The sequence below is a fragment of the Bolinopsis microptera genome, chromosome 10, assembly GCF_026151205.1.
Source record: "Bolinopsis microptera isolate Bmic1 chromosome 10, MBARI_Bmic_1.0, whole genome shotgun sequence".
NCBI lineage: Eukaryota > Metazoa > Ctenophora > Tentaculata > Lobata > Bolinopsidae > Bolinopsis > Bolinopsis microptera.
Genome location: NC_087081.1, coordinates 8240814 through 8259195, shown reverse-complemented (window position 1 = coordinate 8259195; position 18382 = coordinate 8240814). Strand labels below are relative to the sequence as shown.

Sequence of the window (18382 nt, the reverse complement as noted above, 5' to 3'; positions counted from 1 at the left end):
GACTTTAACAATACACCTGTAAATGTCCATGTTAAGTGTGAAATTAAACTATACCCTGGATTGTTCTGAGATATTAAAGTTAGAACTTTTGTCTTTCCCTCAGAAGAGCTAGTGTAAATTCAAAATCACAGATTAGCTAAGATAAAAATACTTTAAAGGATCAATTCTTATCTTGGGTTTTTGAGAATAATTGTGAACAAACTCAGAAAAATCAAAAAATATCCCCAACATTAGATTGTCAGTGAAACAAGGCTAATCGCTAAGTACTATGAAACGCACAATCATTCGATCAAAAGCTTGTGTGTCTTACACTCTTACCATCAACTAACACTTATTAGGTCCGTCATGTTAGTACATTTGCTGTCGTCGAGAAGAATCTGATCCGCTTCATGACGAGAGTCGCTAATAAGCTCCGACATATCTCGTCTGCTTTTATCTTTTTAAGATATGAGGAGTCTACGTCAACACCTGTGATGGTGAATTGTTGTGAATTTTTACTCAACCATGTGAAGAAATAGCTGATAACAAGAAAAACGATAGCTAATCGAGAAATAACATTCAAATTATATTATGGGCTCAGCTGCAAAAGGAATTCGTGATACTACGCCAACATAAATGTGTTCGATAATTATCCTTCGTTCAGTATTCCGTTGACTTGGAAAGAATTGAACATTGTTACACTAATAAGTTTTTGTGAATGTCAAATATCGATTTAAGTCTACAAATATTTTGCGAGAAGATCTTAACAAGTAAATAAGTAAATAAACAATATTTTTAGGTAACTTAGATTACTTTATTGATACTGGTGATTTAGTCTCGCTAGCTCATCATTGTACTTCATTGATTCAGGAAGGCAGCCTTTTCACAGTTGTTCTTTGTTACTCAATTATAAGCACCTGAAATTATCAATGTACAAATTTGTTGCAGTACAACAAAAACTAATTTTATCATTAATCTTCAGTGACACAAAGTTAATCATCATGTTGTTACAAAGTTGGGTTCTTTTGCGATAGTCAAAACGCGACAACTAGCGCTGGATGGCGACAACTAGCGCTGTCCAGCGCTAGTTGTCGCCATCCAGCGCTAGTTGTCGCTATCCAGCGCTAGATAACGCTGGCCAGCGCAAAATATATTTGTTCGATAATTGTCGCTATCCAGCGCTAGTTGTCGCCATCCAGCGCTAGTTGTCGCCATCCAGCGCTGGTTGTCGCTATCCAGCGCTAGTTGTCGCTGGCTATGCGACACTGTCGCACGCGATAGTTAGCGATGGCCAGCGCAACTGGCCATCGCAGAAAACAGTTCGATAACTAGCGCGCTGGCCAGCGCTGGCTAGCGCTGGATAGCGACAACTAGCGCTGGATGGCGACAACTAGCGCTGGCCAGCGCTTGTTGTCGCTATCCAGCGCTAGCCAGCGCTAGCCAGCGCTATCCAGCGCTAACCAGCGCAAAGTATCAATTTTTGATAAATTTTCGATAAATTTTCGATAATTTTCGCGACAAATAGCGCTGGATAGCGACAACTAGCGCTGGCCAGCGCTGGCCATCGATAGCCAGCGCAACATTTTTGCGATATTATTCGTCAGCTAGCGCTGGCCAGCGCTATCCAGCGCTAACCAGCGCTGGCCAGCGCTATCCAGCGCTAGCCAGCGCTGGCCAGCGCTAGCCAACGCTAGCCAGCGCTAGCCAGCGCTGGCCAGCGCAATGTATCAAAATCATATTTTGGCCAGGTAGCGTAGTTGGTTAATCATCGGATTTGTAATCGTGAGATTGCGAGTTCGAAACCCACTGCCTGCCTAGTCGTGGGGTGAGTGTCGTCGACATTCAGCTAAAGATCCTGAGTGGTCTATGCAACCCCCCGGTCTACTCAGCCGAATATTCGAGAAATCGTGTGTGAGGGTTAAATGAGAAGCTGTCCATTGCAGCGAAGTCTCGGGCGAAGAAAGTATGGTACACACTACCTTAACCGTCACTGGCCTAATTAAATCCTTCGGCTTCCTGTAATTGGCTAGTTACACTTGTGTAACAATGTGGCTGTTGGAATACTCCGAAGTAAAATAAGTGTGAGATAAAAAAAAATATACTTGCGATATTACTCGTCAGCTAGCGCTGGCCAGCGCAATGTATTAAAATCATATACTTGCGATATTACTCGTCAGCCAGCGCTGGCCAGCGCTAACCAGCGCTATCCAGCGCTAACCAGCGCTAGCCAGCGCTAGCCAGCGCTATCCAGCGCTATCCAGCGCTAGCCAGCGCTGGCCATCACTGGCCAGGGCAATGCATCAAAATCATATACTTGCAATATTACTCGTCAACCACAAACCAGCGCTAGGTAGTGCAAGTTATAAAAATCAAATATTTGCGATATTAATCGATGGCTAGCGCTGGTTAGTGCTGGCCAGTGCAATATACCAAAATCAAATATTAGCGATATCATTTATCGTCAGCTGACACTGACTGACCAGCGCAATATATTTGCGATATTTCTTGTCAGCTTAACGCGGGTGATACTCGTTAAATTGGAAATATTTTTTCAAATCCAAGTCCAACTCGGTGCGCATTTATATGTAAAGGAACGGTTATAAACGTACATTTACAATCGTCAGCTAGCGTTGGCTTACTAGCTGGGCGGCGCTCAGCCTGTCATTCCGCGGGATCTCTATTCTATGTTTATCTCTATTCTATGTTTATAAACATAGTAGCCTGGGGTCCCTAGGTAAAGCTCAATTTGTCATTTGGCCTCATTCCTATTTTCTGTGTTTATGAAGATGATAGCCTGCGGTCCCCAGTATGTGGCTCAGTATGCAATACACAGCTATATTAGCAGACTTTACTCAACGCGCTAAATTCTATTACATATATATTATGCGCGGCTCTCTTTTCGATCGTGAATCCTAGTAAGGTCAGGAAACCTTATTGGATGCACAAAATGATCATAGTGCAAATAAACGTCGGCTAACTGCTAACTAAGCAGCAGTTTCTTTGCACTATAGTTAACGGGTGATACTCGTAAAATATTTGTTCCAACTCGGCGCGCGTCCTGGAAGGTTTTAAACCTACAAGTACAACACTATTGTTCTCCTGTGTCGTGCGCGGCGGGTAAAATCATACAACGCGTCGCGTATGATTTGGGATATGTTTATGATTAATATGAACATAATATTTTGAGGTCCCCAGGTAAGCTAATTTGTAATTGATCCTAGCTAGCGCTAACAGTAACTGCGCGCCGACGAGTGATATCGCAAATATTTAAAACCGATACTTCGGGATGGGGATCGATCACATATTACGTAATCAGCTGAGGGGGATCGGAGGGGGTTTCTGGCCAGTGCTGGCTAGCGTTGGCTAGCGCTGGTTAGTGCTGACCAGCGCTGGCTGACGAGTAATATCGCAAGTTTATGATTTTGATACATTGCGCTGGCCAGCGCTAGCTGACGAGTAATATCGCAAGTATATGATTTTGATACATTGCGCTGGCTAGCGCTGGCTAGCGTTGGCTAGCGCTGGCCAGCGCTGGCTAGCGCTGGATAGCGCTGGCTAGCGCTGGTTAGCGCTGGATAGCGCTGGCTAGCGCTGGTTAGCGCTGGATAGCGCTGGCCAGCGCTGGCTGACGAGTAATATCGCAAGTTTATGATTTTGATACATTGCGCTGGCCAGCGCTAGCTGACGAGTAATATCGCAAGTATATGATTTAAGATTTTGATACATTGCGCTGGCCAGCGCTGGCCAGCGCTGGCTAGCGCTGGCTAGCGTTGGCTAGCGCTGGCCAGCGCTGGCTAGCGCTGGATAGCGCTGGTTAGCGCTGGATAGCGCTGGCCAGCGCTGGTTAGCGCTGGTTAGCGCTGGATAGCGCTGGATAGCGCTGGCCAGCGCTAGCTGACGAATAATATCGCAAAAATGTTGCGCTGGCTATCGATGGCCAGCGTTGGCCAGCGCTGGCTATCGCTTAGCGCTGGCCAGCGCTGGCCAGCGCTAGTTGTCGCTATCCAGCGCTATTTGTCGCGAAAATTATCGAAAATTAATCGAAAATTTATCAAAAATTGATACTTTGCGCTGGTTAGCGCTGGATAGCGCTGGCCAGCGCTGGCTAGCGCTGGCTAGCGCTGGATAGCGACAACAAGCGCTGGCCAGCGCTAGTTGTCGCCATCCAGCGCTAGTTGTCGCTATCCAGCGCTAGCCAGCAGTGTATGTACTAAGAGCATCTACTTGCGGGTGAACATTTTATGTCTCAAAACCCAACATATTATACATCATTGGAAAGGTCTCATTGAGTAGAGTCGTTTGGTACCAAGTTTTGGGCAAATGGCTGTTCCTAGCGAAAGTTATAGCCCGTCAAAGTTCCAAAAATGACCATTTAAAAAGTGGGGCGGGGCATCGTGTTCTTAAAGTTTTTGTCGAATTTTTTTTACAGCATATTGTTTATCACATTTTTTTACACAAGATTTGCTGTATGCCGTAATTTTTAATCCATTATTACAGTCACAATCAATTTATTTTGTCAACAGAGTTTGAAATATTTGAAGAGACAATTGATATTCCGCGTGGTTCGCGGCGCGCTTCTTTGTCTACAAATTGTTAAATTGCGCGTTACAATTCCGAGTAACGTAGCAGAAGACGTTTCCCTGAATTTTGTTGGGGATTTTTTAGGGGATTTGACACGGATTTCAAATCCCCTCAAAATAGTTTCGAATTGTCCCTGGGAGTGGCCTGAGTGGGTCAAGACGTCGAAAATTAGTTTCTCTGGTTGTTGGGGTCAGGTACTTCCTATCTAACCACCAAATCATGTTCCAAATACCCCGGAACATAAATCTCCTACAGGGGTAAAGATTCTCATTCTTGATTTGACCTGGATTTCAGTAATTTTGGGGTGGGCGAGGCCCCTGGGAGTGGCCTGAGTGAGTCAAGATGTCGAAACTCGGTCTTTCTGATGGTTTGGGACAGTTAATAACTATTAAACATCCTAAACATGTTCCAAATACCCCGGAACATAAAACCCATACAAGGGTAAAGATTCTCATTCTTGATTTGACCTGGATTTCAGTAATTTTGGGGTGGGCGTGGCCCCTGGGAGTGGCCTGAGTGGGTCAAGATGTCGAAACTCGGTTTTTCTAATTGTTAGGGACAAGTACTAATATAACCATTAAACCACCTGAAAATGTTCCAAATACCAGGGAACTCATACAAGTGTGAAATCCCCTACACAAATCAAGGAAACGTGCTCTCCCGAGCAGCGCACGAACAATGCCAGAGTGCATTCTCGGTTTTTGTGTCGAATGTGAATCATACCTTACAAGACATATTTATGTGGATCATAATTAGCGGGGATCGAAATTATGGGGGAACGAAAATATGGGGATTTTTTTCATAAATTCAGTAATTCAGTACGAAATTTCAGAAATTCAGTACGAAAATATGGGGATTTTTTCCAATTTTTTCCAAAAATCCCCGAATTTTGTACTTCATATAAATATGTCTCGACCTTTATTTTACTCTAAAGACATACTAGAAAATCCGTTGTCACAGGGAGGAAGCTAGAAATCAATTTTTATCGTATCATAAAATTTAAATCACAACCGAAGATACATGCTATTATTTCGTAGAACACTCTAAACTCAACAGTAAATGATCGAAATTTAGCTCCAAATTCTTAACACGTGCACGTGCAAGTCTCCGCCTGCTTTACTATGCACGGGAGTGGTTGTACACACAAACAGAAATCAAATACATTACATATTGTGTAGTTATTGACTACTGATAACACATTTATAAATATGGCGAAATATCAAATATTATCAAAAATTTAAAACTTGTAAATTTGTCAAATTCATTAATTAGTCTCAACTGATATATAAAATAAAGTAAAACATCGCAGCAATAAATATAAGATGAAGACATTGACAGCTCTAATAATAGATCAGAAAAAGAAAAACGGCGTTATTTAATAAAAATCGAATCGAATAACTTAAACTACAGGTGCTAGGGCCCTTGTAAACAATCGTAATATCCTGTGAATTAAATCGATTGATTCTAATTGGTGTTCATCACTGATTAGAGGCAACAAAAGGATAAGCTAGTCAGCAGTAAATAGCAATGCATCAGTCAGCGAACGCCATCGATCGTAATGTGTCTTGCTCCAAGCTTTTAACACCTGAAATTATATGTTTTGAATAACAATTACACTTAAACAAAATAACGGAACTCAAAAAGCTATTACGTTACAATATCTTAATAAAATTCTGGGTAACTAATTTAATTAAAACCATACCAACATTGAACCTACGTCTTACAATGAGCGCTATAATTTTTAGAACATAACAGCTGATAACCACCTATAACAAGCAGGAAGCACGTGATTAAAACCCACGATTGGTTTCTCTCCGCACAGAATTGGTTCCAATGTGTAGGTGGGCATATTTCAAAACTGGTTCCACTTGGAGGAAATTTCAGAAATGCTTTTACCAATCCGATTTTGGACATTTTAGAATGTTTGAACCTTTTACTTTGAAAATCTGCAATATTGGAGACATCAATCTACTCTATCATGCAAAAATAGCTCATTCTATCATCGACACTGAAACAATCCTCAAAAGTGTGCTCTACTTCATAACGTCTCTAGATTAGGCTGTTGCTTGAACTAAACCCAAATTTTGTGTGTTAGTATATGAGATTTCATTTTTACAGACTGATATAAAGCCCAATCAAGGAGAATGAGCTAACATGGGGAAAATGTGGTTTAAAAAATTTTGTCACTCCGTAACAAAAAAGTGTAAAAAAGTTATCTATTCTCTTAATTACACGCCTATTGCATTCCATATTTTCTGAAGTATCTCAGTGACCTAACACTAAGATTTTCCAACATTTTCGATTGATAACATTATAATTTAAGAAGAGATATGATGAGCCAAAGTTTGGTCACTCCGTAACGCTGTGTTACGGAGTGACAAATTCATCACATTCAGTAAATTGAAAAGTGGTCACATGCTCGCTTCAAATGGTATTGATCTGGTTTGTAATATTGATGCCAGATTGCATAATACCTAGCTTGTCAGCTGACATCACGGTCGGTATTTCAGTACATGACGTGATCTGATCCTACGTGCTTATCTGTTAGACGACACCAATCTTCATATTTGAGAATTTGATGTGATCCAAATAAGATCATCTGAACAAGCTCGTTAGCTGACATCACATAATACTATATAAGCTGGCTGAGAGGCCAACCATCCATCTCAGTTGTAACCATCAAATTTCGGAGAGCAGCAGATCTTATGATCAAGCATAGATCTACAATTTTAAGTTACAGATTAGCTCTGAAAGTATTTGGTAAGTCTCCCTCCATGGAGACATTGGTAGCTGTCCGCAGTTCTTTAAAAGAACTTTATGTTCTGAAGAACATTTGCGATGTGTAAATTTAAGTAGGAACTGTTTTGGATTTATGTGTTGATCATTTTACTGAAATTGCAATTCAAAAAGAATATCAATTGTACAAGATATAACAGTATAATCTTGTTTAAACTTCGTCACATTGCGGCTAAATGACTGGGAATATGGGATCGGATCACATTATCATGTATTTACCTAGGCGCTAGCTAGGTGCACTCTATGATACGACCGACCTTGTAATTATGTAATCACCAAATTACGCTCTACCTGGAGCATGTATGGTGTCTGGGGCTAATGAGATATGATCCCAAAAACAAGGAAAGATCACGTAACTTTGGATAAGTTACAGCATGACCTGATCACATCTTTACGCTGTTTCAAGTGTGCTATTAACTATAGTACACCATCTTAGTATATATCAAACTCACACATTGAAGTCTATAAACTATAGACTGGGCTATTAACTATAGCCTGTACTATTAACTATAGTACACCATCTTAGCTAAATCAGTTGCTAATTTCTGATTTACCTTACGACATGGCTTTGACGGGGAAAGATCTATCTAATTTTGAAAAGAATTCTACTATTTAGAGCCAGGAACAGGATGAAAAATGATGAAAAATTCGAGTGGAATGAGAGACTGTTTGATGCGTCACTCCGCAACAGTCACTCCGTAACAATCCCCAAAATTTTTGAAGCCTCAAATTTTTTATTCCTTAGGCAATACACACTTTCTCTTGATTAATTATTGAAGGAAAATGTCTGAAAAGTGCCTGGAAGCCGTCAAAATGCAAATTTCAAGAATATCTGAGATAAAAATTAGGTCAGAATATGGGTGTACCAAAATCTGAAAATTTATCTACTCACTCCGTAACGAAATTTCAACTTTTAATTACTCAAAAACGGATTGATTTCTCACTATTTTCTTTGGCAGATATGTAAATCGTAGGTTTGAAAAGCCTTAGAAACATAATTTAACCAATAATGAACCTGTTTTCTTGGACATTTTTCGGAAAAAATGGGTAAAATTGTCACACCGTAACATTCTATAGTTTTGAAATATGCCCAGGTTCAATGCTATACAGTACGCTCTTTGACCAATATCAGAAACAAAACATTATTTACCGCCCCTTCTGTCACCAAGGATCGACCGGGACTGCTTTTTTGGCCGGGACTGGAAAGGAGTGCCGGAACCAGGTATACGCCGGGACCGGGATTCAGCCAGATTTGGGACCGGGATCATAGCTTAGAAAACCAGCACTTAACACTTACACTAAAATATGGTATCCGCAACTGATAAAAAGCACAAGCACAGCTTACCCAACAAATTGGCACTTGACTCTGACAGTGTTTTGTTTATTAATTGGTAAATAATTTTGCTTTAAACTTCAGTTTTTCAAAAAATCCGGGATTAAACCGGGATCCCGGTCGAACCTTGTCTATCACTCCCTGTCATCTCTTAGCTCTCTGACACCTTATTGCTTAATACTAAGATCCTAGCTTAACAATACGTAACACACTCATATGGAGTCATTATTCTAGCTCGACGGTACTGTAAAACCACTAATTGGGAACCAATTCTATGAGAGAAATCATGTGATCCGACGGGGACTAAAAAGTGAAAACTTTGATTTACTACATTTCTTACATGTGCATCTCTTATTGCTATAATTCGACGACTTATCTGCTACTTTGTGTCCGGTGCTATACATTTAATACAATTGTGAGTACGTTATGGAAGATGTGTACTTAGACTCTCTAATGTAGTCAAGTAAACATTTCGACCAGCTTTCAGATGCTTCTAATGATCTTGGTATTTGGGTTGAGGTAATGAAGACAATAAACTTTGATGAAGATAGTGATATCACATTCGAGAAGTTCAAGAAACCAAACAAGGACGTTCTAGTAAAGCACCTTTTTGATGCATTTTAGGGTATTGTCTAATATCAGCGTATTCTCCACGAATAAAAAGATAGAGGAAATGAAAAGTGAAATCATCAGTGCTCAGAAATCAGCAAAAAATGCAGAGGAAACCCTTCCCCCAGCTCTGTCTCCACTTTCACGGCAGAAAACTTGAAGAAAGTAGTTTGGAATGTTGTAGCTGAAGAAGATCGCAGCAGATTGCAGAAATGTCTTCATTTTTAGTCTCAAGGAGGATACAGGAGAGAAACTTGGCGATCAAATTTGTGATGTGTTTGAACAATTTGCAGAAAAGCCACGCTTCGAAGCTGCTCAAATTGGGAATATGTCTGCTGAAAAACCCAGAGCTGTCAAAGTATCATTTTGAAACTCTAGCACCGTTCATCAGATACTGATCAAAGCTAAAGAACTCAGACTGTCTCAGTGTTTCAAAAGTAAATGACCAAATCAACTATTTGAAGGAGGAAAAGAATATAGAGCACTTATTTCTAAAATTCTAAAGGTATATTGTCACTAGTGAGATTGTATAGGGTTGTACACTCCCTCTTTTTCTCTATTGTCACCATAAATTGAGAACGTTTTGAGTTAGGAACTCCAAAATTTCCAGACACATTTGGACTTGTTTTGATAATTGAAGTGCTTTCCTATAACTTCAAGTTCGTTGTTTACAACTAAGCCGAGTTATGACCATTTTAAGATCTTGCACGGATACATGATCCTGGCACTTAATCTGTGATTTCTTCACTCAATCAATGGCACTCAATCAGTGATTTCGAATGATTTAGTTTCAAATTATTATTCAATTAAGTAACTTTTGGTGATCAATCCAGTGATCAAAACCAAATTGCCCAATCTTGCCTAAAAACGATGTTTAAATGTTGCATTGAAAATATCCACGTGCTAAAGTCACAATGATAAGAATTGGCTGTAAATAAACTGGTAAGTAGATGAGCATAAAGTGGAGTTCCCACCTACGAGTGGTAAACTGAGAGGTGGCGCGCCTGAGAGGTGGCGCAGTGTATGCAGAGTATGATAATGTCAGCCTTGCGGCGCAGCTGACATTAGCTTTCATTACGTTTGAATTATCGCGTCCGCGGTAAGGCTGACATTATCATACTCTGCATACACCGCGCCACCTCTCAGGCGCGCCACCTCTCAGCCAACACTCGTAAGTGGGAACTCCACTGTAATGAACTTAACAGGCATCAACCATCCTTAATGTTAACTATCAATAAACAAGTGTGTTTGTACAACGCAGTTTTAGGTATTTAATGGGTTTTCATCAGTAATGATTCTTGCTTGAAAATTACAGTCAGTTGGTGGTACTGTTAAATAGTTGTAAAATGGTAATGGTAAATATGACTGTCATTTCTCTCCACAATCGCTTGGTAAGAGGTTATCTTTTATTATAAAGGCTGAGCTAAAGCAGTCATAAGTATACTAAGATAAAAAAGGTCACATCAAGCTTGAACAAAGTACTTACATATTTCAGCCCATAGGATCGGTTGTTAATTATTATATCAGCATACAATAATGTTTGTCCGGAAAGCATCTCGTCCCAAAGGAAATTCTGGTTCAGCTAGAAATAATGATATTTGAAGTTCATATTTTAAATTCAAATATACTTTAATTAGAATAAACAATATACATCAAGTTAGGTCTGTTTCTACACCAGGAAAATAGATTAATTGAAAAAATTGCTTCAAAACCTTCAAATACCTGCATTTCAAGAAATAATAACGAAACAGGTCTTCGAGTTCGATATTACAGCTTAACTAAGATAATCAAACTAAGTGGGACACACCAGCATTACAAAGCAGCTGTTTTTTGGCAAATGTGATTATAGGCCATTATTGAAGGCAGATATCTAGAGCTTGGAATGCATTTCGGGCATCAAAGAATGTGCACCTGTGTACCAAGGAAATTGCACGATTTGATTGGAAGTACATATATTTTTTCTAACACAGAATACTGTCCGTTATTGTTTATACAAGGCTTGAATGGGTTAATTGTAATTTCGGTATGAAGCATGATTGAAATGATCTGATAAAAGTGTAAAACGTTCAAATCCTGTCCAGAACTAAACGAGTGTAACAAGGGATTTAATTTAGCAACATCCTGATCCACTAAGCTATTCTATACTAGAACAAGTTTCTAGTAGTCTCCAGCACATCGCAGCCAAAACGCAGTAACACTAACTCAGTTATATTAAATACCCTCTCAAGATCATTTAGTAACATCTGCATTACAATGTGCAACAAAACAACTACTATCAAACTAAATATACGGTGTGTGCATTGAGGCTCTCTGCTAATTGCTATGAGCGGCAACAAAAAGAAATTCGACCGAAAAGTATCAGCGCATATTTGATATGAGAATAAAAATGGCGCAACAAAACATTTGGTTAAATCTCCTTATTGCGATTTCTAACTGCGCGGCGTAGCGCGTACTTTGAAATCCAAATAAAAATTATTTTTGATTCAAATATCGGAAAATAAAATTACGGCATACAGCAAATCTTGTGTAAAAAAATGTGATTAACAATATTCTGTAAAAAAATTTCGTAAAAAAATTTAAGAACACGATGCCCCGCCCCATTTTTTAAATGGTCATTTTTGGAACTTTGACGGGCTATAACTTTCGTTAGGAACAGTCATTTGCCCAAAACTTGGTACCAAACGACTCTACTCAATGAGACCTTTCCAATGATGTATAATATGTTGGGTTTTGAGACATAAAATGTTCACCCGCAAGTTGATGCTCTTAGTACATACACTACAGCGCGCTAGTTATCAAACTGTTTTCTGCGATGGCCAGTTGCGCTGGCCATCGCAAACTATCGCGTGCGACAGTGTCGCATAGCCAGCGACAACTAGCGCTGGATAGCGACAACCAGCGCTGGATGGCGACAACTAGCGCTGGCTGGCGACAACTAGCGCTGGATAGCGACAATTATCGAACAAATATATTTTGCGCTGGCCAGCGTTATCCAGCGCTGGATAGCGACAACTAGCGCTGGATGGCGACAACTAGCGCTGGATAGCGCTAGTTGTCGCCATCCAGCGCTAGTTGTCGGCTGTCGCGTTTTGACTATCGCAAAAGAACCCAAAGTTGATTGATTATATAATACCAACATACTATTTCTACTGGTCTCCTCCCTGTTTCTAACGACCCAATTGTTATCCTGTAATCACTTTGCTTTTCCAGATGCACCATAATAAAGATTTGAAGTGGTCAGATTCTAATATAAGTAATGTTAGATCATGATCTGTTTTGAGAATACCCCCGTTGGTCAGTATTAGAATATTCATATTTTAGGGTGTCATTACCTGGCCTGCTTCTTTGTCTTACCTTGTGTGATACAAACTCAGAAAATCTGAAGATGTCTCCGTATTAATATTAAATTGTCAGTGACACAAGGCTTATTGCCAGTTTCACAATACGCACAACCATGTGATGATCAAATATTAATCACGCAATAGAATATTAGATGATTGGGATAAAAATCTTGTGTATTTTATTGTCAACTTACATTTTAGTTAAGCTTAGTCGTCGAGAATTAGGGCCGGATCCGCTTCAATATGATGAGGAATGCTCATAAGCTCCAGGAAATCTTCTCTGCCTTTATACTTATAGTATAGTGGACTTCAGAACCTGTGTTGAAGAATATTGTTGTGAATTTTGCTCCAACATGTGGAGAAGCGGCTGGTATCAGAAAAGCGCAGGAAAACTTTTAAAAATCGAGGAGTAACGTTAAAGTGCTATCAGTGGGCTCGGCTGAAAAAAGGGTCAAGATACTGCGCCAAAATAAATTCTTTTAATGATTTTCTTATTCGGTACAACTACTTTGTTGATTTACATTTAAGACCGTTTTTTACGCGATTTCATGCCCATAACTTTCTCGCGATCCAGGATTACAGACTTTTACATTCGCGCGGTCTTACAGGATATTGGTTCATTTGCAATGAACTCGGTGAACTGAATTTCGAAGAGAATCGAATTATGTTACACTAATAAAGTTTTGTTAATGTTAATCTTATGATTTACGTCAAAATAAATATTTCCGAAAGATGTCAAGAATTAAGTATTAGTAAGGAAACAAATTTTGCAGGTCGATAACTTACTTTTTGGATTTTGGTCAGTGGTCACTGCAAGACTCTATAAATTGCAAATCAGTTATAGTGGTCTGGTGCTACTCTCCAGTCGAATAGTTAGTAGATTTCTTCATGACTATATGTCTATTATTTATCCTGAAAAGTAGATCAGTTAAAGCACCGATCTTCAGCTATTTTCTGTTGACACTTGAAAATATACCAAAGTGCCAAGCAAATAAATTGGGGTATGTCGTAAATTAAATTTAAATTTAAGTTTTAAATTAAAAATATTATATATGCCATATGGTAACAATGTAATGAATAAATACGATATAGATACTTAAATATTTGAAAGTTTAACTTAAGCCCTCCTAGCTCAAAATAGTAGTAGATCAGGATATACGTCTATTCATGTTTGTGTAAGCAGATTAGTATTCATAAATTAATGTTGATAATCTAAGAACATACCAAACCATGAGCTCAGTTGAGTTCCGTCTGATGAAGTCTGGCTCACTGTCCGTCTTAATAAAGTACGATCTGACTACAACGATGTAATCAACCTATAATTCGACATATTATTGGGTTATGTGACAGGGAGACATTTCAGATTTTAAGCGAAAATAACCAAAAGTAGGATATTTGGTTGACTAAAATAACAATAATATAAGTATCAAGTACATCAATTATTAGCCTAAAATGGGTTCCAAACCTTAGAGGTAGTTTAAAGCAGGTATAACTGTGGAAATAAAAACTTGAAATTAAACAAAAGAAATCGATAGAAATTGACAAGGTTTATCGATCAGCATAGATGTAATTTTAGTTTAACCATACTGAAATACCAATATTGATCAGTTTATAAGAACTCACCAAGGTAAGAGTTAGCTGAGTTCCTTCAGTTAAGTGTGGTTCTTTGTCCGTTTTTATAACTTTATACTTTTATAGATAACAGTGAGCTTTAAACTGAAATAAAAATACAAAGTGTAATGCAAAAATAGTGCTGCACTAAACAATAAAACGTTTCACGGCTAAAATATGCAAATATTTTTACGGAAACTTTAATAATATAGCTTCATTATCCAAATATAAACTATAAAATTAAACTGTGAGCAAACCTGGTTGGAAGCTGATTGAGATCCATAAGGTATCGCCATCTGTTTATCTTTTAGTCTTGATACAATCGTCATTTTTATACTTCACCTGAAATATAACAAAAACAGTTGATTGATATCAATTTCACTCTAGAAATAAGCTATTAACTTATAAAATACTGATTATTTTCCATATTTTATGTAAAATTTATTTTGATATGTTACATTTATTTCGAGCTATTAGATGAAAAAATGAAACTTGTAAATGAAGTTATCCCTTATTTTTGTCAATTATGGCAATCAGAAATTGGGTTCTCGCGATGAGGTGCAGCCATCACTTTACTTACTGTTACTTTCGATGACCCTCGATAGAAATCCTCTCTAAACCCCCGCAAAAACTTAACGGTCGAGTATATTTGTTCGCTGAGCTTAAAACTGGCGTCTCATAATGCAATGTTGACTGCTAAAATTTGTGTAGCTGATCTTAAATTTCAGTGTTCATCCTACTGGCTTTATATGAAGAAACAAAACATATCTTAGTTAATAATGATCGTATCTGGTTATAACTTCGAGATCATATCATGCCAAAGTTTACAGTGCGCGTGGAGTGCATGGGTACACATTTTTTGCTCTGCAACCGAAAGTTTTAAACATCCTGAAATAAAAACGGTCGGTTAGGGCTATCGTATGATAAAATTAAAATTTTTTAGATTACTCTTATGTATCAGTTGTGGGATATAAAGAAACTTAAAAAGCTGCATGGTGTGTTTTCAAACATATTTCATTCTAATGTACACCGTGAACATATCATACCTGCCAATATATATTAAGTTTTATAATGAGTAGTCTCACCTTGTTTCCCGATTATCACTACCTCGTACACAGAAAAGATATTATTGTTAATTCTCTCTATCATCACCGTATCTCCGTATTTACAGCTGGATTCATGTGATGAGATATCAGGTGCTGCTCCCTCTGTGTACACTGTGAGGGTGAAGCTACTTATACAGCGGCCACCCTCACAGGTACTACAGTCTGTGCCAGAGCAGGTCCAGGTGAGGAAAGGATCACCTTTTATATTACCAAGCCACATCACTTGTTCCACACAGTGAACCTGGTCTAGTGTTATCTTTAACCAGCTTTTACCGTCAGAACCAGGAGCTGTGTAGGAGTAAGTCTCCAGGTCAAAGTCTATAGCGTGGTGAGCACCATACTCCTCCTCGTTATCATTAAGAGTGCAGGACTGTTCAGTACTGACTGGGACTATCTCACCAAGCAGTCTTTCTCTCTTAGCTGCAACAACACGTATTACTAATACAGTACCTTTAAATATAACTGACGATATTTTTAACTGGCTACCGTACGAACACTAAAGTTGATGTCTCAAAACAGTTTTAATAATTTTAATTATTATTTTACAAATAAATTGAGCTAGCTTGATGGTATTCAGATAGCATTAATAGATCAATGTAATGTACTGCGAGCTGGTCACAAGTCCAAACGCGTTCATTTCATTTTCATTATAATAACCCTTTGTAGTTATTGACTACTGATGCGTAGGTTTATTATACAAGATTTATTGAAGAAACACGTCAATATTCATACTAATCTGCGTTACTCATATACATTATTAAAAGTGAGAAAGTGATCATTTAAGAGCAATAACTTATATGAAACCTACCACTTTGAGCAGGAGAGAAGAGTAGGTAAAGCGTAAGTAGAAGAAATATCGACATTTCTCTGTAGAAATAATTATTTTCAGTTTGAGTTAGCTTAAAGTTTAAATTTCACAAAGCAATTTTAAAATGATACGTTTAAAAACAAAGCTCACATTCTACTCATAAAGTCATAACAACAATACATAGACATTAATTTCAATAGAGTTTTTTTGTTAATTCAGTTAGTTTCATTCAATTCAGTTGTTTTCAGTTTATTTAACAATTATACCTCGTTTTGAGGTTGCAGGCACGCTTATTTGTGCCTCAGTTAATTGGTTTTTCGAAAAACGAATTGAGGAAATTCGGCCATTGGTGTTTTAGTTTCTACAGTAAATAGACATTAGACTACAACATGACATGGCATTGCTGACAGAGAAGGAGCTCTTAAAGCGTTCTCATTTTATGAAGACAATAGTGAAAAAGAGGGAGTGTCATGCCACGCCCACTGTAATTGGGCGTGGCTTACGAAACATTTAGGAAATCTAAGTTTGACCCATATAATCTATAATCTCTGAAATTTTGGTGCAATTTGGAGACGAATTAGTACGTGAGTTATTAAAAAGTTAAAAGGTTGCGTGTGGGTAGTCACTTTTGGTTCACCCTGTATATTATAAAACTATAAAAGTATAAATAGCTACAATTATAGATTCAATTAAAACAACTGATATTTCTACTTATTTGGAAGTTAGGGGGGGGGGGGGGGGCAAATCGTCGTTTGAATGGGGGAAAATTTGGAATTTTGCTCTAGAAACACACTTTTTTTAGAGATTTTACCGGCATATCCTCTAAAATCATCTAATTTGTTCAATTTTAGGGGAGGGGCGCCAAAAGGGGAGGGAGCGCCAACAGGGCCGGGGGCACTTTTTCAGCGGGGGCTCCAACAGGCAACGTTACGCAACTGCTTTGGCTCTCTAATTATAACTATTTAAGAGGGTGCATGTGTAATGAGCAGTCCACTTTGATCCACTTATAACTTTATAAGTAGCCATTGTTTTACTGGGCGGCGCTCAGCCTGTCATTCCGTCGAATCTCTATTGCTCATGAAAATAATATAATAGCCTGGGGTCCCCATGTAACCATTGTTTTAATTGCAATAATTGAATAAATCATGATCCAGGTGTTAGTTAAACTGCATTAACCATGCTGAACATTGAGAAGCTGCTGTTTATATTCAACTAGAAGCTTAGAAAGTTAGAAGCAGCTTTCTACTTATGTTTAACCTTTTAAAGATGTTTAAGCTTTTAAGACAAGGCGATCTGTCATCTGGGGGCCTTGGATCGTTGAGAAATCGGGGCTAATATAGTGAGATAGTGCTAATTGTGCCTCCACTGCATAATTTATACGATCTACATAATATTTATAAGATAATAGAATTGTATGCAAATGGTATGCTTCGTGAGTCAGAGTCCAATGAGAATTGTTGGAAGTGAGAGGTTGGTCGCATTTTAAACTGGGATTCAAATTAATAAGGTCCAAATCCTGTCCTCGTATACCTGTGGATCTTTCTTGGCTGATGATCTTATAATACTGATTTATTATTTAGTATTAGTATTGTCTATCTACCGGAGGGCCTTACTGAGGAAGTGAGGAGGAGCTGGAGGACAATTTTACTTATTGTAACTTTATAAGTTTATAAGAGTTTTAGAATCCCGCTAGTCGAAAGCTTTGTTCGAGGAAATTTAAAAAATCATTTATGTTTAAATTTCTCTTATCTCTAATCATCTAGCTCTAAGCTCTGTACTGTAGAAAGTATGGATTTTATTTGACAATGACGACAACGTTGTGACTTTGTAAGTATCCAAAATTATCTTAACGATACTTTCTACCGCATCGAAAAATATCAATCACAACCAAAGTTATGAATAGTGATATCGTGAGCCTAAATGTGAGCTACTTATGACGTATCACGTATCAGTATAAAGCATAGCAACGCGCGCGTTGCTCATCTGTTCTTGCTCGTGCACGTGCAATCTCTTGATGTTGCTAAGCAACAACACAGCGCAGGTAACATTCGATGAAATTATGCCATTATTCTAACGTTTATTTTACCTCACTTCCAACGTTAATTATAGAAAATCTAAAGCCTTACTCAAAATTCTAAAAATGCTATATGCTATTCGGGTATTCCTATCCTTTTCTTATGTCCCCGTTGCGGGGGATTTCGACAAGTTTAAAATATAA

General features: G+C 38.4%; 1 long non-coding RNA gene across 2 annotated transcripts; it reads right to left on the bottom strand.

Annotated features, from left to right (window-relative positions):
- Positions 1-5803: 5803 nt before the first annotated feature.
- On the bottom strand, positions 5804-11649 carry LOC134822061 (uncharacterized). 2 transcript variants are annotated; one of them, XR_010161118.1, is made up of 3 exons: positions 11021-11649; positions 10785-10880; positions 5804-6145 (listed from the first exon to the last, which is right to left on the bottom strand). It is a non-coding gene; the product is annotated as an uncharacterized LOC134822061 (long non-coding RNA). The 2 variants fall into 2 exon arrangements; XR_010161117.1 differs by having other exon boundaries at positions 10785-11649.
- Between the last annotated feature and the right edge of the window lie 6733 nt (positions 11650-18382).